Genomic DNA, 24,018 nt, shown 5'->3' on the forward strand with positions numbered 1-24,018 from the left:
GGCTGTGTGCGTGAATTCTGAGCAGGTAGAAGAAGGAAGGGAGACAAGCTGCGCAAGGACTTCAAGCACCAATTTGTGAGTATGTAAGGGGAATAATTTATTTTTATTCCCCACTCAAGTTTTAGAAGAAAGTGGTAGGTGATGCTGTGTTTTGAACACAGTCTAAACCAAACAACTTTGACTACACATGGTGGATCAAGCCCCTTAGGGGAGTGATGTGAAGAACACCGGGTCCATGGATCTTAGCAGGGCCTTGACATGAGATACATGCACAGATGCTTGGTCCTATCCAGACTGCGATGCTTTTGGGCATGCCCTGAAGCAGAACATGAGGTATCTGAGGAAATGGAAGGTCAAATACTGCAGTGTCTCAGGGGATGGAGAGAACAGAAGGCAGGTCTGGCGGAGGTGGCAGTGGGAGGCTTGGCTTTCGGGGCTGGCTATGTATATCAGATCATGATCAGGACAGTCGCATGAGAGATATAATTACTCTTTCAACTCCATTTTCTGCCCAGTTTGCAGCTGGGACCTAAACACAGCTGTCTCATCCCACCTGGGTGCTCTATTCACCAGGTTTCTAAGTCTCCAAAGGCTCAATCTATTTTTTCTTTTTCCTGCTGAAAAGTTCTTTTTTACACCCATGATTGAATAGATGCTATTCATTAGACTAAACAGAAAGAAAATAAGACACTGATTCTTTAGCTCAATAACTGGGACTCCTACCTGGAGTATTCAGTCCCTACCAGAGCAAGTGGTTCCTCATCCCCCACCCATAGACCTTCAGAATTCCCTTTTCTTCCTCTCTGTCACTCAGACCTATTCTATTGCTCCTTATTATCGGATTTATAATGCTGCAGATCTAGAGGGGATATTCAAAGAGCCGTGGAGCATCGTCTGCCCAGCAGTGCCAACTTTCCTCATTCTGTCCTCAGAATTGCCACCAGCTGGTGAGTACTGTTGAACAGGGAGTCAGAGAGGCTGATACTGGCCTCAATGAGAGCTGGAGGTTCTCATTAGGGGAGAGTACACTTCACGGTAAAAGCACTGCAGTACTTACATTCATTGATGTTGACCTGACTTTTTGTCTTTTCCCCATTTAGATGCTTCTTCAGAACTGAAATGTCAGTTCGTTGATTGGGCAGATTTGTTGCTGTCACTTTCGGTCCTCTCTGGTGTCTTTGCCTTATCAAAGATTTTATAAGACTGAAGATGGGAAAAAAGTAGCAGACACATATGTCTATGTCTGCTAACTGAACTGGTTTACTTTAGGAGTGTCCTAGTTTTGTGCTGATGCCATCAAGTTTGTATATAACATACAGACCGTACAATTTATATCCTGGTTGATTTCTAAAACACTGAAACAGCTTGAATCTAGGTATTCCTAGTACACAGAGGTGCTTCATATGTGTTATGAAAAGTGAATGAGCATTCTAAGATGCATTCTTACTTTGGTCATCAAAACCTGGACATTTAGAAAACAACAGATATAAGTGTCAGCGGCTCGTGTGTTCCTGTGGATTTTTAGAGTCCTCAAGTCTTAGCATTTCCACATCTCAAATACACGCAGAGACACTGTTAAGTAGTCCTCAAGTCTCTGGAGCACATTTATATGCAAGGAAGGCCTTGTTAAGGACTAGAAGATAATTTATTTTCATTTTCTATTCCAGAAGCGGAACTTGAGAAAATGTTGCAAATTAACAAAAAGTTATTGGTTCACTGAATTTAGCCTTTGATAGTAAAAACATTTGTGAAAGTAATTTGTTATGGCCTTGAGCAGTCTCTTAAAGCGGTATGACAGCTTTTCTATGATAACAGGTAAGTAATCTAACCTTTAAAATGCTTAAAATGCTTTAAAATGTTAGTAATCTAACCTTTAAAAAGTAATCTAACCTTTAAAATCCTTTATGCAAATACATCTTATTGATGGACTTAAAGAGGTGTTTTTGAATGCAGTCAGACATAACTTGTTTCTGAAGACACCACATGTCTCTAGGATAGCCAAAATAAAAGTGGGAAAGCTTTTCTAGAACACCAGATTCATTTTGCAGTATAAAGGGCTGTAGTGATTTACTGCAGTAACTCTAAAATAACATCTAAAGGGAGAATATGCAAGTGGATTTTTTTATTAAAACTTGAATACTATGTGCCTGTGGCAATATATGAAGTATTTGTGAATAATCTCTAAATTTGCAATATGAGGCACAAGGGAAAGGAAGATGTGAAATCTCACCCTCTTGACTTTAATTGTCCATGAATGTAGCCATAGGCTTCTCTGCAATACAGCAGCGATACTTATCAGGACGCATAGTGCAAACCCATTTTGTGCATATGCAGCACTGGCAGGAAAGGCAGGCAGGTTCTCTGTAGTGTCTCACACCGTGTATGTGATTCCGTTGGCTCCTACCTCCTGCTCTCTCTCATACTTTTCATGCATTTTCTGCACATTTTCTCTTGTACTCCAAGACCCCACATGCCAGATGCGATAGATCACAAATGATCAGCCTGATCGACGTGAGCTTACAGCCTGATCTGTCAGGTGGCTATGCCTGAAGTCCGGACTTACAGAGTGGGAGAGAGCACAGGAGGCGGTGCATTGCATAGAGAGCTCCTCCTGTGCAGAAAGAAACGATAATAAAAAAAGGCTTGTCCGGAAGCTCAGTCCCCCACCTGCAGCCTTAGTCTGCATCTCTTTCTCGTCATATGACTGAAGGTACTAGATAGGAGTCTCCATTCTGTGGCCAGGTGCATGGAGGCTCAGAGCGTGTGAAGCAAGATGCTCAGAGGCACTTATGAAGGCACTAAGTCTAATACATCAGTGCTGTAAGTTTGCTCTGGTGGGTGTACTTTTATGAGTGGAAAAGACAGACAATTTTCTGCCCACAAATTCCTGCAAAAGGCTATTACAGTTCTACAACTGCTCATGATAATGTGTTATAGCTGTAAGGTGCCGGAACTACGCTTTGGGAGATGTGAACCAAAGCTATATTTCTACCTTTTGTAAAACAACAAAATTTAGCTCTTAACAATTATTATGACCCACTCTCCCAGCCGGTGTGCTTTTTTAAGCAGAAGTTTTTCTACAGGCACTTAGCAAGCAGTTGCCAAATAACATAGGAAAACTGTGTAGGAAAGAAAGAAAATTGTATATTATTTTGGTGAATGTACTTACTTTGCAAAGGCTTTTATGATCCGTATTAATCCAGGCTGAAACTGTTTTGATTTCACTTGAATTAATACCAGGGATGATCACAACCATCCATTATCATTAGTTCCTTTTGAAAAAAAAAAAAGTTGATATAAGAAAAATATTTCTTGGGAACTGGCACTGTGGCCCTGGATGTGAATGCCGCTTCGCTACTTATTTCTTTTGGCAATGTATGAGCTGGAAACAAAATGACACTTTGGCCCATTATTTATAGCGATGTAACTTGAAATCAGCAAAGGTAGAATTTAGGTAAGGGTAGAATTTAGTTTACATGTGGAATTGCATTCAGTGTTTCGCTCATTCTTTCTGCTGCAGCTGCAAAGCATGGACAGTCAAATCCAGCAATGTTTCATCATAATGGCTGTGTATCGCCTTTTCATTTGCAGCTCCTGTGGGAGTGCTGGTGTGGCCTATCACGCTGAGCATGCCTCAGGCCCGTTTCAGATTTTGCAGAGAACCTTTGTGTTCTTCCTCCTGACCCTTCGGCTTCAGAGGCTGAAATGATCACAGCACAGTTCAGCACAGTTTACTGCCAAGTTTGTGTGAGCTTCCAGCAACTGGAATTCCCAGTCCTGCTCTCTCCGACTGGCATTTGTCTTGCACTGAGGTAGAAGTCTGTACCAGAATCTATTCTGGGCTGTTTCATATTGATGGTTGGCTTAAAATTGCCCTTAAACCTTTTTATTGGTACAAAGAGCAAGGCGCTCTGTTTTTTTTTTTCAGTTGGCTATGTTTTGAGGTGTATGATCTGGCACGAGTCTTGAGACTGAATTCTGCACTAACTTGACAACTTCTATGATTCAATACAGTGGTTAATGCCTGTGGTTTTAGTCTTATTAAGCTGCCCTAATCATGAATGAATGAATACATTTTCATTAAGGAGTAAATTTTAAGAATGTTTTACACATCCTAATCAGTATATTGAGTTGAGGTTATGGTCTCTGTTATTAAGGATTGGTTTCCAATACACCAGTGGTATTTGGATGGTTGGTGGCATCTGAGGGCTTTGGTTTTGAGAAACTGAGAACTGAGAAAAAAATAACATTTTCAGAATTACTTCAGGATATTTAAAAATAGATTGTCCTTTGAACTTCAAATGTATTGGGAAAAAAACTTTGATAATTTAGAACTTCAGACAAATTTTAAAATAGGCAAAAAGAATATTTGGAAAAAATTTTGCCTGGCAAATAAAACAGAGAAGGTTCTTTTAGTCTTGTGAAGAAAAGTTTGCTGCAATTGGAAGCTTCCACAAGCCACTGCCATAGTCTACAGTAACGCTAAGTAAAGCAGAAATGTTTGGGAGCATGGAAGAGCATATATGTGACTCTCTCTACCTCCCAATTCATTTAAATTCCCATTTCAGTGTATCAGAATCCCAGAATCCCAGATTTGCTGGGGCTGGCAGGATTAGAGATTTGCTGGATTAGAGATCATCTAATCCAATCCTATGCTCAAGCATGGTGAGCTAGAAGACTTTGCCCAGGATTGTGTCCAGTCGGGTTTGAACATTTCCAAGGACAGAAACTCCACTACCTCTCTGGGCAACCTGTTCCAGGGTTCAACCACCCTCAAAATGAAGAAGTGCTTTCTTGTGTTCAGGTGGAACTGCCTATATTTCAGTTTGTGCCCATTGCCTCTTATCCTTAGCCTCTTGTCCCTTAATCATCTTAGTGGCCTTTGCTGGACTTGCTCCACAGGTCCGTATCTTGTACTGGACAGCCCATGACTGGACCCAGTACTCCAGATGAGGCCTCACCAGGGCTGAGTAAAGCGGGAGGATTACCTCCCTCGACCTGCTGTGATGCTTTTCCTAGTGCAGCCCCAAAAATCCAAATAGTTCTTTCAACACCTGCACTAATACAACTTTTTTTCTGTGTCTTTCATCATTAGAAGCTCCAGTTGAAGATTTTCACATGACTGGACCATTTATGAGGTGTCCTGTCCATGTGAGATCTCTAGTGAAGCTCTAAATCTCATATTCTCTTTATAGGTTCTTTTTCCCATAGTCAGAGCATTTGCTTGTTACTTCTCCTTTACCTATCTGATTATTTTTATGAAGCTTGTAGGTCCGCCATTATCTCTGAGTCTTCTACTCCTCTGTCAGCCTTGGTTGAAACACAGAGTCATTGAGGAGATAGCTACAGAGAGAGACAGTCTAAGCCTTATATGCTTTAAATACTATGTTCAAAGTAGAACAGCTGAGCACAGGATTACAGTACTCAAATCCTGAAGATGGAAGAGTGGAAGATCCTGTGTACTGTCTCTGCCATTTGTGCCTTTATCCATGGAGGACTGTAGTCAGCTGTGTTAATGGTGATGCACATACAGTATAGTTGATATCTGTAGGCACTTTCACTTAGGAGCCAAAATAGCCTCATTAAGAATAATTTAACTGGAAAGGACAATACAGAGTTACACTGGTAGATATCACTGAGGTTAAAAAGCTAATGGATAACGCTAGTAAATGACACTTTAGATTCTTCTGATCTGCTTAATTCAAAAAGCTGAAAAAATTCAGGACAGGATGGACGTCCCTCCATCCATTATTCGTTCAGGTTAACTCATCCCATTATTATCACTTTTCTTTGGACTCATCCTATTTTCTTCCTTTTTTTGACTATATTTTGGCTGTAAGGCTTTTGATATCCACCTCAAATTTGAGACTACCTAAGACCATGATAACGTCTGAGTTACCATTTTTCGCCCAGGACACGTATATCTCCATCGTTCATGTCAGTATGTAACTAGAGGGAAGAGATTTATAAAGCAGCAAATCTTGATGTGAGAGCAATGTCAGATACTCCTTCAGCTGATTGTTATAAGTTTATTATTATATGCATGCTAAGTTCAAGGAAATAGAAAATGTACTGTCAGTGCATTGTTTTACTGGAATTATTAAGTATTTTAAACAGGAAGCTTACATTCCAAGCAGTGGAAATAAAATGCTGTCTTAACCTGTAGAAGGAATTTTCTCATTCTTTTGCATCTGGAACTAGATCAGCTTTTATCAGATGAAACTTTTATTATTTAATCAACATCCTATGCCCTCACAGATGACCGTGTTTTTCCGGCAGACATCTGACTGCTAGAAGCCTGAAAAACAACACATGGTGAGCTAAAAGAACTGCTGTGCTTTAACCAACCGAGTCTGCTTTCTCTTGCTGTAAGCTCCTGTTCTTTTGGCTACAGAAAGCATCTGCTTTTAATGAACACAAATAAGCCAATAAAATACAGGGTTTCCTTCCATTTCTCTGTAAATTTGATTAGCAGCTTGATCTCCAAATATCTTCTTTGGGGTTTAAATATAGCTCCCTGTTGAGCTGGCATAGCTACAATAATTATGATCACATACACTGGGAGAAGCTGCAAGAAGATGACAGTCCAGGCATCTTTTCTGGTTGTTCTTGGCCTTACATAAATCCATTAATACCTTTGGATTTGCTAGTGCTGATTTTTGCATTCATGTTTATATTTAGTAGGAAATCACAGAGGCTGGTGTGAGTGGAGAAAATGACAGGAATAAGATCTAAGTAAGAATCTGAGTCTGTTTTTACTAGTAGTACTCTTTTTGCATCTGAAATGAGGAGAAGAGTTTTCCTAACTTGTAGAAGTGAATTCGGAGAGTTGATTGTTATTTTATTTTGGAATAGCTTTGTTTTTTTCATCTTTGGCCATTGCTACTTTTCTCTTCTTAACTAGTCAGCACCCGCGAGTTTTCTTTTATCCTTTTGCTGCTTATGAATTTTATGATGTGACCCATGGCTTGGATCCAGCTAAAGACCAAGGCATGTCTTCAATTAGAACATGTGAATAATTTTACTGAGGCTATCAGGTCATCTATGTTTTCCATTCCTTAGCTTGGTTAGTGCTTTCAGCAGCTGCAGGGTGATTTCATCTTCGTATTACTACAGATCTTCTGAGTGGAAAACTGGGAGGATACAGTCGATACTCCTTCTATTTTCAAACCTTGCCTATTCACCTTTGATGGTGAGTTTCCAGTAGTTCTTTACTTCCCTCACGCTCTTCTAAGCCTATCTTAACAGTGGAGAAATAGTTTCATTGTTTTTAAAATGAAATATAGTTTGATATGTTAGGTAAAAACATGACTGGAACTTCTGTGTATGGCAAGGTTCCTGCAAGTGCTAGCATCCCCCAAGCCAAGCCAGTGTTTGTGAAAAAACTACAGTCTTGTTTAGAGCTTGTGTTTAGAGGGAAGAATATCAAAATTTCCTTTTAGCCAAACTTGGTTTTCAGTTTGGCTTGGACTAACCAAATATAGTTGGTGGGTACTTGATGTTAGAAAGCAAGTATGTTCTCATGTAAATTCGTGGTCTAGATTGTCATGGGAATTTTTAAAAAGCAGAGGCTAAGGGATTAATTTTGGAAGGACTAGTAACGCCATCCTTTGTTGAGGTCACTGAGTGCTTCCTGTTGTAAGCCCATATTTTCAGTTGCTTATAACCTTGTGAAAATTTCACAGATAGAGCTGAAGTTTTCCACGCTGGCTATCTGTCTCAGCTGATTTGTGAAGAGCAAGTGTCAGACATTTCTGGAACATGTTGGAAAGTGTCTAGAAAAAAGGAAATTTCAACAACTGGTATTGCCTGCATTAACGTGTCTGGTGAGTTTTTCTTGGAAATGCTCTAGTACCTCCTTATTTTGTAGGGATTTGTGAGGAAGTAGCCAAATTATAAACCTCTGAACAATTGAACTTTGTGCAATATTGAAGAGACCACTTGCTTTTTACCAACCAAATACCCTGATGATTTTGTCTGCAAGGGGGATGGAGCAAGAGGAAAAAAATGCTTCTATAGGCTACGCTGTGCATTGTGCTGTCCTGACATCTGAACTGAGACTCTGCCCTTTCGTGTTTATTGAGAGCACTCCGTGGGCCCAAGCAGTTGCGAGAAGCAAAACGCTTCTGGGAAGGTAAAGAAGAGTGCTTGCGTGTGGGTGTGAGAGGAAAATGATGACAGAAAAATAGTAGGCAGTGCTTTAACTGATGACTGTTGTAAATAGGCACAGAGAAAGGGGATGAACTAAAATAAACACAGGTGAGCTTAATTCTGTTTTTTCCTGATTTGGGTCTTGATTTTAATAATGTGTTAACACATTATGACTGGCCTTTTATGGAACATAATCACTTTTGGGTTTTACCTCAAATATGACAAGGCGTTGTGTCTCAATTAGAGTGAATCAGAAACTCTCTGCTGAAACACAACGTTTGTCAAAAAATCAGAGAATCTTCGAATAATTCAGATTGGAGGGCACCCCTGGAGGATATCTGGTCCAAACTCCCTGCTCAAAGCAGAGCCGACTTTGAAGTTAGATCAGGTTGCTCAGGGTCTTGCCTAGTTGCAGCCTCTCTGAGCAACGCAACCAGTTCCAATGTCCCACTTCAGCTTTTCCAAGATCAGACCATCCGAGATCTCCAAGCCGGGGCAGATATGATCGACAAGTTTTTTCCAGATCTGAAAGCTTCTGAATCACTCAAAACTGCTTATTAGCCTTAGTTATAATTGTTAATTTTAGTGTAGCTATTGGCAGTGGATGGCAACTTTCTGTGAACTTTCTGATGGCAATTTTTTGTGAATCAGTCACTGGTGTAAAACAAGCATATCGGTAGCGTGCAGCATCTGACTAGAGTTACAGAGCTCTCTTTTTTGCTACAGACAGAAATATACTTTTTTCCTACTTTTTCCATCCCTTCCCCTATTTTATGTATTTCTAAGCTAAAGGGAAGGAGATCTTGCTAGAAGCTAAGCTTTCGTTCAGCTATGCGTGACTCTGCATGTTACCACCGAGTTAGAGAACCACCTCCTGCTCCTAATAGCCACCCATTCATCCCGAGGATTTAACTTGGCACAACTCAAGGTTCTCAGGGAAATTAGCTTTACAGTTTATCCTCACATCCACCCAAGCATATCACAAAACACTGCAAGATATCAGAGACTTTTAAAAAGTAACAATTACCCCGCACTGCAAGAAAAGAATAAAAAGGAAAAGATAGTTTTGTCTCTGTCTCTTTCAGTTATGCAAACTAATTAAGAATGTTTGACAATCTAGGACAATATTTTGATTAGCAGTATTTGCTTGTTTCAGAGTTGTATGACAAAGCTTCCTAGATAAAAAAGATTGCATGTATGTCTTGCACCCAAAAATAATTAAAATTTGCAAGTATGGACAATATTTATGTCAGCACCAGTTTTGATTATGGCAGCATACCATCTGGTGTGTGGGATCAGCAGCACAAAGTCATTTGTCATATATTGTACAAAATATCAGCCTTCTTTTGTATTTGTGATTTTCGCCTGTTTGCACATATATCCACTTGGAGTAGAGTCTAAACGGACCAAAAACAAATCAGGGAAAAATCTTGCTAAGCTTCTCTTTGAAAAGAGTAAGGTGATAAATGTTGATTTCCCTGTTTGGGTTTCACCAGCACCGAATCCTTCCACAGGTTTTCTAAGGAAATAAGGGTTAAGCAATCACTCTGTCCATGTATCTGTATGTTCCCTGATAATAAAGGGAACTCTAAAAACTCTACTGTCCACTGCCAGTCACATTGCTCAAACAAATGCAACTTTGGTTATCCAGTTACTAAAATTTAGTGAAAATCACACTTGGGAAATGGAGGAACCAGAAATATACATATTTCTTGCCCTTTTCCTGACCTTTCTTTCCCCGAATTTATGTATTGGTTGCTTCTGCTTTGAGGGGTGAGAAATGCGACAGCTAAAGGGCTTTTTGAACCATGTGTGTGCTATGTTACAATGCAAATTGTGTGTTTGCAGATTAAGAACGTGATCTAGTTCATTTCTTAAGAGGTGAAGATTCCAGAAAGTGAAACCTGAGTAAAGCACAACAGATAGTATCATCACCTTCCTGAGCAGGTTTTGCTTTGGTGTCTCTCTTCTGGAGTGAAGTGAGTATTTGACTAAATGTTTTGCATGAACTGTACACAGAAATGAAAACAGCAGGGTTCTTCTTTAATGTAAGGCAAACAGAATTTTTAGAAAGACTTGATTCCCTTTTCTGTATCTAGTAATCAAATATTAATTTCCTCAATTTGAAACTAATATTTACCATCATCAAAATTATCATCAATATGTGCACAGACATGCACATAACACCTGATCAAATACAGTAACATAGATGAAAGCTGTTTTGACTTAAAAGGGGCAGAACCAGAGGCAGGATCATTTCTGCAACACTCAATACTTAAACTGTTTCTTCACTACATACACTTCAAGGAAAAAAGGGACTGTGATGCCTTCTTGTAATGTCTATGCAAACAGCCAGAGTTTCACGGAGGTCCTCCTTCAATAACACAGTTATTTGTAAGATGCATTTTCCAGAAATATATTCAGGCATGATTGTATCAACAGTAAGAAAAATGGAGTGGTCACCACTCCTCATGATAGTTTGTTTCCAAAACTACTCATCCTTACCCATCGTCATTCCCCCCCTTTTTTTTTTCACCTTGAATTGGCATGGCTTCTTTTTGAGTCACTGGCTCCAATTATGTTTTTGACATATGCATTTTACTGATAGGTTCTCAGTAGCGTGGAAGACCAAGGCCTTCCAAAATATTAAGAATTCAGCATTACCCTGACAATAAATCATGTCAAAAGCCATTGTTGGGCCCTTCTGCTACATCATGCCAACACATGACTCAGTAAGCCATCTCTGGCTGGGAATTTAGCTTCAAGCTTGTGTATGATTGAGTAGGAAAAAAAAAACCCACATGTAATAAGAAAGCTATTTCTGTTTTCTGATTAATGAAAAATTGATCTGGTTTTGCTTAAGAGTAAAAAACATTATTGAAATAGAGTTCTTCTGAAAAAGAGAGCAGCATGCAATTGCGAAAAATTATTTTGATTCTGAAATTGTGTGTAGATTTTGGATATGTCTAACATGCATATAATTTGATTCAAGCTTAGTGAAAACCAGAATCAGAACATCAGATTGCTTTATTTTAGGAAGTAGTGTAATCCAGGGCTTTACTACTTATGTTATATGTGTAATTAGAAAAAGGCTTTGGTTGATGTCACTGGTTTAATCTCCAGCAAATTGGAGCGTTTGATAACCTACTGACATTGAAGCCCAGAAGATTCTATGCCATGTCTTAACTAATCCATGATTAAAGGAAAATTAATATGTCTTTTTACCGTATTATCATAACATTGCAACTGGAAAGGAAAACACAGTTTAGGAATTATTTAATCTACTTCCTTACTTGTTTAGATAGTTAACATTCTTCACAGGCAATGTGAGGATCATGTCTAATATTTGCACAGCAGCAGTTTGACGTTTGAATCCTCAGAGAAGAGTCTGCTAGTTTCACTTGCACCTCTGGTATAGTGATTAAGTATCAGTTTTCATAATACATACTTCATCCTTTGTTTGATCTTTGCCTGCTAACCAGATTTAACCTAAGCAAATTAATTCTCTGATTTTTAATCAATGATCAAGAAATATGAGTTTAGATATTTGTTTTAACCTTTTTCAAATATTTGCATTTTAATTAAGATCCTGTATCATAACATACCCCATATAACCCACTTAAACTCTGACTTTCCATTAAATAAGCCTTTACATTTGATTCTGATGCTTCACTTTTATGTACAAAAGATAAAATGTCTTTAAATTAAAAAATTTTGCAGTGCAACATATATTTATAAGTGATTTTTAAATTTTTTTAAAAATAGAAAAATGTAAGCAATGTATTTCTTCTTTTTTAGGTAACCAGTATGTAACTTGTAGGTTGTGGCAAGCTACATTTGATTGGAAATTAGGATCCACTTACATAAAAGCTAGACTTCTTTTTTATTGAGTTAGAAAGCCTTCTTCACTTCTTTAATAAAAATAATAAAAAATTAGGTGTTTAAATTGCTCTGCCATATGAAAGCAACACTGACTGTATTTAACAGTTTAACTGAAACAGATGATGAGCAGGTCTTCCAAAGGTTTAGAATTAATAGATCAGCTACTCTTCATCTTGTTTTTATTTCTAAACAGGAAGAAGAATATAGGATTTATCACTTTCTCGACTTTCATTTGGTTTCTTAACCAAATAATCTTGTTTATGGGAAAAAAGGCCATTTTGTCCCAAAAAAATGATTTAGTATTTTAATCACTTTCAATTTTAGACAATTAGCCAATATGTTCCATTATTTTTGACTTTCTTTAATATTTCTTCAAACTTCTGGTACTTCAGTGATTAAAATTTGGTGGTTGGTGTGACTGATTGGTAATAACCAGGGGCATAGCAACATTTTCTCCATCTGTGTTTAGGCATCCGATTTAATACTTTATGTTTGGAATAGTGACAAGAAAATGAGACTGAGTGCTTTGTTGATCTACCTCTTTACAAACTGCTGTTTAACTTCATAGTTGGGCAGCTTTCTCTGTTCCATTTGTGGTGGTCTTTCCACATCTCATCATTTTTCTCAGTACTCCTGAGTCCAGCCATCACCTAAGGTTTGTTTGATAATAAGTAAAATATTGGACAGTTAAAATATTGTTTTAGAAATCCATAAGGAACACTGATACAGAACAGCTAGCAAATACCTTTAAAGTAAGTAACACATGCAATTAATACTCTTTCCAGTACACCTATTTATAACAAGTAGCTAGATTCATGACAATTATTAAGTTTCAGTTAGTGCTATATTTTATGATAAGAGCTGAGAAGAAAGCAATGAACATGCATTAGAACAAAGGACAAGTAAGCAGCTGATTCAATTCATTCACCTATGCCAACATTATTTCCTATTCATTGCTTTCAAAAGAATAATTCTTATAATGTTATTTCATGCTTATTACATGCTTTTTAAAGATTTGAATTTGCCATATTTTTTTTTTGTTTTACCTAGTTATACTGCAATTGCTTGAGAATTCTCCACAGAGGATCTTTCTGATATATGTTCATCTGTACTATGGAGATCCCATCTGAAGAATGCTAAGTGACTCCAATGAATGAAAATCAGAAATGAAACTTAATGTGAGCCTGTTAAACTGAAAAAAAAAAAATTTAAAGCAAGATCTTGCATACACAACAGAAAAGGAAAATAATGCTGGTTGGAAAAATGAGAAATATTAGCGCCCTCTCCACTACTATGTTAATCAACTACATAGAACTATATCATTTTTATGAAGCTAGAGTTGACATAAAAGATTAAAGACATTTTTCCACTGATTCGGTACAAAGTTCCAAAAGCATCCTCCATGCAGGAAATTGGGGATGGCTCACTGATGCTATGCATTGCTATTCATTAGTTAATGAATTTTATTCCTTCTTATATCTTAATAAAATTGGTCATAATTTCACATTCATTTTTAAACATTTATAAAATAGAAATTATATTTAACCTAAAAATATTTAAATAAAAGTATATGCATCTTACTAGACTTACTAGCAAAACTAATATTTTTTTTCTGTTTGGAGTCTAAAAAAATAACAGCCAAGTGATTTGGGCCAAGCAGCATAGTGTTTATTTTAAATCAATGGAATTAAAATTCTGCAAGATGCAAGGGAGTTTTTGAAAATTCGTCTCTTGTTGGTATGTGCTTTGTGAAGGGCCATTATTATATCAACTATTAATGGGGTATCGATCACTATTTATATTCATTTCACTAGTATGCCTATTCCTGCTTAAATCCTAGTATGCAGAAGACATATGGAGATGATTTTTTTTTCTCCAAAGGTCAGTAGAGGATTGTTTGTATCTTAAATATACTTGATATTGTTGTCTTGGGCACTGATGGGATGCACCCACGAGTGCTGAGGGAGCTAGCGGGCGTCATTGCTAGGCCACTCTTGATCATCTTTGAAAGGTCATGGAGAACAGAAGAGGTTCCTGAGGACTGGAAGAAAGCCAATGTCACTCCAGTCTTCAAAAAGGGCAAGAAGGAGGAGCCGGGAAACTACAGGCCTGTTAGCCTCACCTCCATCCCTGCAAAGGTGATGGAACAGCTCCTCCTGGAGGTCCTCACTAAGCGTCTGGAGGACAAGAAGGTGATCAGGAGTAGTCAGCATGGATTCACCAAAGGGAAATCATGCTTGACCAATCTGATAGCCTTCTCTGATGGGATGACTGGCTGGGTAGATGAGGGGAGAGCAGTGGATGTTGTCTTTCTGGACTTCAGCAAGGCTTTTGACACTGTCTCCCATCACATCCTTGTAGGTAAGCTCAGGAAGTGTGGGTTGGATGAGTGGACAGTGAGGTGGATTGAGAACTGGCTGGATGGCTGAGCTCAGAGAATTGTGGTGAATGGCACAGAGTCCTGGCGCAGGACCAGGTTGGAGGCCTGTAGCTAGTGGTGTCCCCCAGGGGTCACTACTGGGTCGAGTCTTTCAATATATTCATCAATGACCTGGAGGAAGGGACAGAGTGCACCCTCAGCAAGTTTGCTGATGATACTAAACTGGGGGGAGAGGCTAACACACCAGAAGGCTGTGCTGCCATTCAGAGGGACCTGGACAGGCTGGAGAGCTGGGCGGAGAGGAACCTCCTGAAGTTCCACAAAGGCAAGTGCAGGGTCTTGCACCTAGGGAGAAATAACCCCAGGCAGCAGGACAGGCTGGGGGTTGACCTGCTGGAAAGCAGCTGTGCAGAGAAGGACCTGGGAGTCCTGGTGGACAACAAGTTAAGCATGAGGCAGCAATGTGCCCTTGTGGCCAAGAAGACCAATGGGATCCTGGGCTGCATTATGACGAGCATTACCAGCAGGTGGAGGGAGGTGATCCTGCCCCTCTCCTCAGCCCTGGGGAGGCCTCCTCTGGAGTCCTGTGTCCAGTTCTGGACTCCCCAGTACAAGAGAGACATGGCACTGCTGGAGAGAGTCCAGCAAAGGGCTACTGTGATGATGAAGGAACTGGAGCATCTCTGCTATGAGGAGAGGCTGCGAGAGCTGGGCCTGTTCAGCCTGGAGAAGAGAAGATTGAGGGGGAGTCTGATCAATGTGTTTAAGTTTCTGAAGGGATGGTGCCAAGAGGACGGGGCCAGACTTTTCAGTGGTGCCCAGTGATAGGATGAGAGGCAATGGGCAGAAACTGAACCACAGGAAGTTCCATCTGAACCTGAGAAAAAACTTCTTCACTGTGAGGGTGACAGAGCACTGGAACAGGTTGCCCAGAGAGGTAGTGGAGTCTCATCCTTGGAGAAAGCTTGACTGGACACCGTGCTGGGCAATGTGTGCTAATTGACCCTGCTTGAACACGGCGGTTGGACCAGGTGATCTGCACGGGTCCCTTCCAAGCTCAGCAATTCTGTGGTTTTGCGATTCTATGCAGAAAATAATATGGTGCGTGCATGGTGACATCAATATGCAAAAAGGTGACAGGGTGAACAAACTCTTCTAGAAAAAGCCCTGGTTCCTATGTCACTAATATATGAGGTTAAAACAACCTGAGGAAAGAGTCCTCCTTATGATGTCTCTCCCCTGTTTTCAGAACAGCTGACAGTTGGAAGAGAATGAGAAGTCTCTCATGGAATGGTTTCATGTCACCAACTTTACTGCTAGCTGCAGAGATAGTTGTGTCCCTTCTGCCGCCCCCATCCGGCTACACATCCTTGCGGCTTCCCTTCTATTGCTTGCCCAACTGTTAGCAATCCAGTTCAGCTTCCCAAACCGTTGGCAAACTAACTTAGGGGAAAAAAAGTCAGCTCTTTCATTGAGCTGAATTGAATTACTGGGGAGCCAGATAACCCCTCTGCCAGTGCAGGGGAGCAGGCAGAGTTACCTAGGTACAAGTCTGTGTTGAGTGTTGGGGAGAGAAATGAGAGGGGAGAGAGAGAATAAATGTAGGCTGTGGAATTAGCTCAAATATCATAAAACTTCATTCTCTGAGTCTGAAGTGCAGCCTGCAGGAAAGGATGCTTGCTCTGAGCATGGACAAGTGCCCTTTAAGCACTTGTGGCTTGTGGATTGACGATGATGAAGCAAGATAGTTACAGTGGAAAATCTGTGCTCATACAGTGGAGAATATAGCCAGGGGCTATTCTTTTAAAATGCTTTGTTTTTCGCTTCTAGTTTATACACCAACCATAAACCAGAAGTAAACTGGTAGAACTGGAAGCAATAAAGGTAATGCTTTAGAAGAAGAAGGAGAAGAAGAAGAAGGAAAAGAAAAAAATCACAATTTTCAGGGTGTTGCAACCAGAAGTCTCTTTATAAATGTAGATTTTTAGGAAGGTGCATTCTCATCAAACTATCTACAGCTCTAAAGCTCAGAGACAGACAGTGTTCTTAACAAAGGCTGGACTTTGACTGAGTCAGGAAAAACATTTCATGACAGCCTTCTTTTTGAGCAAATACATGTCTTAACGCATGGCAAAAATACAGACAAGGTAAAGATATAATTGTCAAGGAACTTGGAAGGAGGAGATTGCACAAAGGAGTACTTCAAAGGCAGTACAAGAAAATCCACCTGTATATCTACACAGCTTGAATTCTTGCCACACATCTGCAGCATCTCTATAAATAATTTTCTGATTAGAGAACTTGGCATTCTTTTATGCTATTTATTATTCAGTATGCAGTTCATGAACCACTGAGGAGAATGAGTCTATCGCTGCATCAGAGACACTTGGCTGAACTTAAGGTAGAAAAACAGCATGGTTCAACATGTTTGCCATGGATGAATACCAGCGTTACATTCACAATTCCTCTGAACTTGTTATTAAAATGCTCTTTAATAACTGGGCTAAAATAGATCACATATCAAAACAGTAAGCAGTTCTGGGTTGGCTAAAATTATGTATTGATGTCAGTGTGAATTGGAGTGGTTCTGTCTGAAGAGAATGAAGCATTTTAAAAAATTCTCTCTTTTTGAAGGGATGTTTACATTTGTTTACAAATGTTTACATTTGACTTTTCAAATAAAACATTTTGATCAACAAAAAAGCATTTTGGATTGTCCATTAAAACAGAAAAGAATGCTTGAATATCTGTCACATTCTTGCAAATTGAGCATTTTTCTGTTTGGAACTGAGCTCTGTAGTATGCAAGAGTTTGGAATGTTAATGTCCTTTCTCTAAGTTTCTCAAAGCTTCTCTTGGTCTTTTCTCCTGAAACACCCTTCATGTGGCAGAGGTGTGAATATCCAGCGAAAGAAGCTTCTGCAGAGCTATCTGCAGGGACTCCTGCAAGCAGAAGCTGAAAGTGGCCCCTCCATCACAGTTGCCCACAGCACAAGCTGAGCAAGGCTTTGCTGCGTACAGCGAATGGTCCAGTATTTCTTTTCCTCCTGTCTCTGTGCCCTTTGTACACACTGTGGGAGGCTAAGTCTGATCTGGAGATAAATGGATGGGGCTAGAGCCCACGCTGTGCACTTTGGAAAGAGAACCAAAAGTGGAAAGAGGAGGCAGAAAAGGCATGGCAAGTGTGATATATGAGAAGAAATCTGGGAACCCTTGCCCTACACTTATTAAAAGTAGGATTGTAAGGCCACTTTTGAGGGAGAAGTACAGAGCTGAGCATAAAATTAAAGTACCAGAGAACCCTACTAGAGCAATACTAGAGAACTAGAGATCAAGCTTTTATCCTTTTGTAGACTGAAAAATCTTTCTCTCAGGTGGGAAAACCTGCTAAATATCCTACCAAAAATATTCTAAAATATTGATTATAGTAAAATAGTCTTTCTTGTGTTGAGAGTATCTTTGTATGAGGAGAAACAAATTTCTCCTTTTTGGGGAAAAAGAAAGACAATGGGTCTCCTGAAAGAGTTCAATGCCCTAAGCTTTAGGAAAATAGGAGGAGAAAGCTAACAGAATTCTATCAAATTTTCAATATGAAAATGGTATTAAGGGTGGAAAGACAGGCAAATTAAAAGTTTCAAAAGATCTTTTCAAATAAATGAGATATATAGCTAAAACACAAATCCTCTCAGTTAAGAAAAACAGCTTTCTTAGTTTCATAATCTTTCCTGGGAAAATTAGTCAAGACGTGTCACCTGATATCTTTCTGTTTTTATTACTTAATAAGCCACAGTTAAGAGTAGTAATGGTGAATTTTAATCTTTTTGAACCAAAATCTTTTTAAAACAAAATCATATATCCCTTTATCTCATTTATCTCTTTAGAGTTTAGAATATTATTAGTAATGTATGTAATAAATATGTAGGTTATATTTTCTAATGGTAAAGGCAATATATAAGAAATACTGCACTCCGTTCTCTTAACACCAGTGAAAGACTATATTGAACTTGAAGTAGAAATAGCATACCTTTCAACACTGTTCATCTTGCAACACTTCAGACTACCTGCATTACATATACAGAGTTTCAGCTTCTAATATAGGTATAGTGATTTTTTTGGATCAAAAGGACTTTTACTCTCCCTTGAAATTTTTGGCAGCTTGTTTCCCTATATCCTGAAAGTCTCGACAATACCCTACATTTCCATTTGCCTAGAAAACATCACAGGAGGTGAATCAGAGGGAACAATAGGTTGTAATTTCATCTCATGGAAGATTTTCCAGAAATATATGTCTTGTTAGAAAGCTTCAAAACTGTCAGAAGGGAGGTCTCCCTTCATAGGAGAGCAGTAGCCTTCAACTTGATTAGAAGAGCCTCTCACAGTCATCTTAATTGTTCATTAGCATTCTTGATCTCCAAAACAGTGGCAAAGACATAGTCCTATGCTGAAGTGTTACAGTCTGAAAACCACAGTGTGCTGTACTTCCCTGTTGTGGCTCAGTCCTGGGTTGTGCCTTCTTTTTTAAGTCATCAGCATTTCTGGAAATGGCCCAAAATGCTTCCTGATAACATTTACGGTCTGTGATTTACTTAGAGTTTGGAAAGCTAGGAAATAGCTAAGCTGGTGAACTTTGGGATACTTATACTGGGAAAGGCTAAACGTAGCTTTGGATGCTTCATATGTTTTTAAAAGTATCTGACATGCAGTAAATTTAATATATATTACAATAATGTGTTTTACCTTGCCATTGGATAAACTGAGAACATGCACATACTCGTTTATGGACAGTGATCAGCTGATGAACTCATTAAGTGCCTTACTGTGATCATGTATCCATACCCTTAATTAATCAACTTTACAACAGTTTACCTCCATCTAAGAGAGCTGCAGAACCAGCTTTAAGTACCATGCAGTGTCCAAGCTATTGGACACAGTAGTGAAATACTATCTTCCACACAGATAATATTCTGCAAAGACTATTCCCAACAACGGATCCTGTTTACAAATGTAACCAGATAAACTAAAGCATGTTTCTCTCAATTAAAAGCCAAACAAATCCTTCTGGCAATGAGAGACAAGAGACCAGAATGGTAGAAAATGCAGCAGTTGTCAATTAGTTAAAAAAAAAAGTCTGACTTAGGGATTAAGCCAGACATGCTGTTAATGGACTGTCATACACCAGTTGTGCTGAATAATGCTAATGGGAGAGAAAGGGGAAGCTAGTCTCTGATATATCTGCTAGTGGTCTGATCGTAACTGGTTGGCTAAAGATCTGTCTGGCTCTGGAAGAAGCTACCTATTGTAGACCCAACATTTCATAACACAGGGAAAAAGACAAGTGGACTGCAATGTTGTGACCACATTCATTCAACTCGGGAGCGGCTGTGCCAGCCTAAAAAAGGTAGATGTCTATAAGCTCCCAAAACAGTGAAGAAGAACAGAAATCAGTTGAGATATCAAGTTTAGAGCATTTCTCTTTCTACAATATGAACCTGATGCAGAAGTTATTAGAAGATTGGATAACAGTGTGTCCCAGATCTGGTTGCCCGCTAAAGAAACTATAACTCCTTCAGGGTAATTAAAGTCCCTGGTAGACATGAGTTTGACAGTACTGCTAATTACCCAGCCTTATTCACTGAAAGGGAGCTAGTTGCCTGTAAAATAGAAAAAAAAATGTAATATAAAGGAAATGACAAAGGCTCAGAGCTCAAGAGAAAAATACTATGTCTGGGATTGGAAGCACAAGCCTATCTATATCGTTTCTTCTTGTCTTTACATAGACGTGAAATTCATTCAACAGTGAATTGTGGGGGGCAAAAGGTTGATGTGACTCATGAACTGTTGATTTGACTTTTTCTATCTGATTACCGCCTTTTTCTATCTGATTACCGCCTTTTTCTTTAGTGATCCCAGTGATCCAATATTGTGTGCTTAGCTCTGCTACTCCTCATCATGACAAACTGTGAATCAGGCTCCTAGAGTCAGTTTGGCCTTTCTTAATAAAATATAACTTTTTATAAATCTGCCTGCGTGTTTTGTCTTTTATCAATAATGAAATACTCTCCTCGAGTAATAACTTTTTCTGATTCTCTTCTTTCAGTTACCATAAGCCAAGAGCAGGAAGAACAAATAATGAGATAAGGGATTCACATGTTAGACTTGAATTTCTCCAAGCAATCTGTAAGCGACTGATTATGCCCACACACCCATCTGCATTTTTAAACATTCTTATGTCATGTTCTCTAGAAACAGTATTGTTTATTTCCTAAAGGATGAGCAATTAGGAATGGGTATAATTAATACATGTGATTTTTTTCCTGTGTCTTATCACAGTTCCAACAAGCCATCCACATTTATGCTTCAGTAGGTTTCATGAAACGCTTGCAAATGACAGGCAGATGGCCTCTTTGGGTTGTGGTATTAAATAGCAAAGATTAATACTACTACACTTCATGCAGTATGTTCAGTCACGTCTCATCTGCCAGAGGCAGGTTATTTTCAGTGTCTCTGTCTATAAAATACTTAGGGTCTGCTACATAAATGAACAAGTAAACAAACAAACAAGCTTGAATAATATTCTTAAAAAATCTCTACTTATAGACAAATAATCTTTCTAATTAGGTAACATGAATCTAGCCATCCTTACTGAATAATAACATAATCCTAATTTTGTTAAGAAGCTTAAAATATCTTTGTATGATTTTACTAGCTGGTTCCCATTGGGGAAGACAATGTTTTTTTGTGAGAGCTTACCAATCTAGGGAAATTAGTGTATGATAAATACACTAACAGGACTAACAGGACTAACAGGATAAGAATTATTTCCAATCAGCTCCTCATATGGAAGCATTTTTATAAGAAGTAGCTCTTTCACCTAACGGTTTGACTTACCATCACATGAAGAAAGCAAACTTATGCTGTCTTCAAGCAGCAAACACGATGGAATTGAGTATTTCTAGATTTGAAATTTGGGTCACACTCGGCTAAGAAGATCAGCGCTAAGGTGTAAATGTAGACCTAACTACTACTCTACCTTGACTTCCCAAAGTGGAGGAGTTTCATATGATTCCTGTTCAGAAATTGGAGTTTCTACAGAGCAAGACCGTCTGTGGAAAACATTGAGTGCATCTTTTGAAATGTCTGTATATACCAGCATATACTAATCTCTATTAATCATTGATTAAATAATTAACTGGAAGCATCATCTTTTCTCCCACTTCTGTATAGCCCTATGCATACTCTTAGCACTTAATGTACAATAAATGACAATAATTTCATCTCTTCTGCACCACTGAGGAAAATCTTACTTGCAAGTAGTGAATTATTTTAATAAACTCATTGACACAATTTTTATCCACTTAATTTCATTTTTGTTTTTTTAAATAACAGCAAAGAAATAATTTTTATGTCTTGTCACTTTGATGGTAGTGCATCTCTGTCATTCAGTAAACATCTGCCATGCTAAATAGTCCCTTTAGACATAATAAAAGTATCTGAAAAGCTACCTCATGCTATATTCTGCAGCTCATTGATTTTCTCTTTCTTATGTACTCTTGCTCATTCTGATCAGTGGGCTCACTGTCTCTGATACTCTAAATAGCATCATCTTTCAGCCTCTCTAAAGCTAGTCTTAAGCCTTCCTGGAGCAATATTTGATCCTAAAGACTTCATAAATAAAAAAAGTTGAACTGGCCATATAAAGCTGTCATCTGTGAAAACTTATGTTGGAAAGTGCCAGTCGTTTACATTGAGACATATTATTTACTTTGGTATTTTGTCATAGATTATTTTTCCCAAGGAATTCATTAATTGACTTTGATGGAATAACACACAGATTTTTGGCAGCACATTCTCGCATTAGTCTTCAACATATCACAACTGGGATTAATCTCAAAGAAGTAAATTAAAAATAAAAAAAAGAGAGAATTGTAGTGTTATTAAACACAGAGTTTTTTTAGAATACTGAGTCATTTCATTGAGCTTACCTAATGGCCAAACTCCCATCCTGCTGCTCTTCCTTGCATTAGGTGCTATGATGTTATTGAACCTGGCTGAGCTGAAATCAATGGGACAACATGTACAAGGAGGTGATGCTTAGATGCGAACCACAGTCTAAGTGGATGACTAAGGAGGAGATGGCCCAATGTCTAGCAAAATGCTTACTCAACTTTGACAGATGTAAACTACTTTACTTTTTTAATGAAATGGATGTACAGATTGCAGAACCTCTGTTATCGATGTCATGCCCCAAGACTGCGTGGTGGATTTGTTTGGAAATAACAATGATTTCTTCGGTAGAGAGAGGATGAATCTCCTTCTGAAGGTGATGTTAACTCTAAAGGAGCCTAAGAAATGAACTTGGACTAGACTTCAGCTTTTAGGCAGCTGAAATTAGATGAGAACATCCTATTTTTTAGTCATTCCAAGAAATAAAAGAATAAAAAATAAATGAGTAAAAAACAAAAGTCATGATGCGTTTTTTTTTGAACAATAGTACCTTATTTAACCTGAAATAAAATAAATCCAAAGACAGCAAACATGTTATAGTTATTTTATTTCATTAATAAATTACACTTTTAAGAAGATATCTTTATAATAAAATTGAACTTATCTTGCACACTAGCTTTCAAACTTTGTTAGCTCTCTTGCAAGAAAGGGATCTTCAGTTCAGCAGACAAGCTTCTGTCACAAGTATGTGTTCTTGATGTCTTATAATTTTATTCAGTGTAGACATTGCATTCCCTATAGTAGTGACACCACTTTCAGACTATTTGGATATATTTATAGGTCTTGTAGTTGTAAGTTTCTGTCTTTTTTAAGGAGAAAACCTAGGAAGGTCTTTTAAGTCTGAACTGTTTATTGTTTTACTAATGCCTAAAAAATTAATTTTTCTTCAATTAAAATAAACAAGACACTAACATAGTTAAGGACACAGCTGGAAAAGCAAATCTGAAAGAAAGAAGGTAAATCATGCTAATTTTTTAGTGGTTGAAAGCAAATGTTTCAATGCTGATGATTTTAGTCTTTCTTCTTTTTTCTTTTTTAATTAGCAAATAGTTCTCCCTAAAGGTAGAAGGTTTCATCACACTTAATTGAATTGCCTGACTAATTTGATTTCATGCCAAATTAAGCAACATGTGTTGCTAAAAATAATCATGATAAGGTTATAGCAATTATACTATGTTTTGGCGGTCTGAAAAATCATATATATAATGGTACGTGTGATATTTTTCAATGCTAAATAGAGTTCAGTGTCATTATTGTACATTAGGTAATTCAATATGGATCTGATTTGATGCCCACCATGATTGCTACATTTTCTTTAGTGAGATTTGGATCTCTGCACTGGTGTGAAATCCATTTAATTTTCATAACTTCATCCTCCACTGGGGCCTTATCGATACGAATGTAAAGGTCTTTGATGATAAATCTTGATGAAGGATGCTATTTCAAGCTATAAAATAAAAAAAAAAGGCCTATCCTAGTTGTACTGTACCTAAATAAGAATAAAAGCAATTGAGGTATTCTGTTGTCTTGGTTGATCAAGAAAGCGGTATAAAAAAGAGAAAATATTTTCACTCCCAAGTATTTAATGCCTGGAGTTTAAGA

General features: G+C 38.3%; 1 protein-coding gene across 3 annotated transcripts in view; it reads right to left on the bottom strand.

The window, feature by feature from the left end:
• AMIGO2 (adhesion molecule with Ig like domain 2) overlaps positions 1-24,018 on the bottom strand; it is a 45,893-nt gene that overhangs the window by 16,561 nt on the left and 5,314 nt on the right. Inside the window, exons 2-4 of one of the 3 annotated variants that reach the window (XM_068934070.1) lie at positions 13,080-13,225; positions 12,572-12,683; positions 3,170-3,272 (exon numbers count right to left, since the gene is read on the bottom strand). The exons of 1 other annotated variant lie outside the window; for it this stretch is intronic. The gene's annotated coding sequence lies outside the window, so the exon portion shown is untranslated. The remainder of the gene's footprint in view (positions 1-3,169; positions 3,273-12,571; positions 12,684-13,079; positions 13,226-24,018) is intronic. One more of the 3 variants, XM_009680858.2, reaches the window with a different exon arrangement.

The sequence above is a fragment of the Struthio camelus genome, chromosome 1 (assembly GCF_040807025.1).
Source record: "Struthio camelus isolate bStrCam1 chromosome 1, bStrCam1.hap1, whole genome shotgun sequence".
Lineage (NCBI taxonomy): Eukaryota > Metazoa > Chordata > Aves > Struthioniformes > Struthionidae > Struthio > Struthio camelus.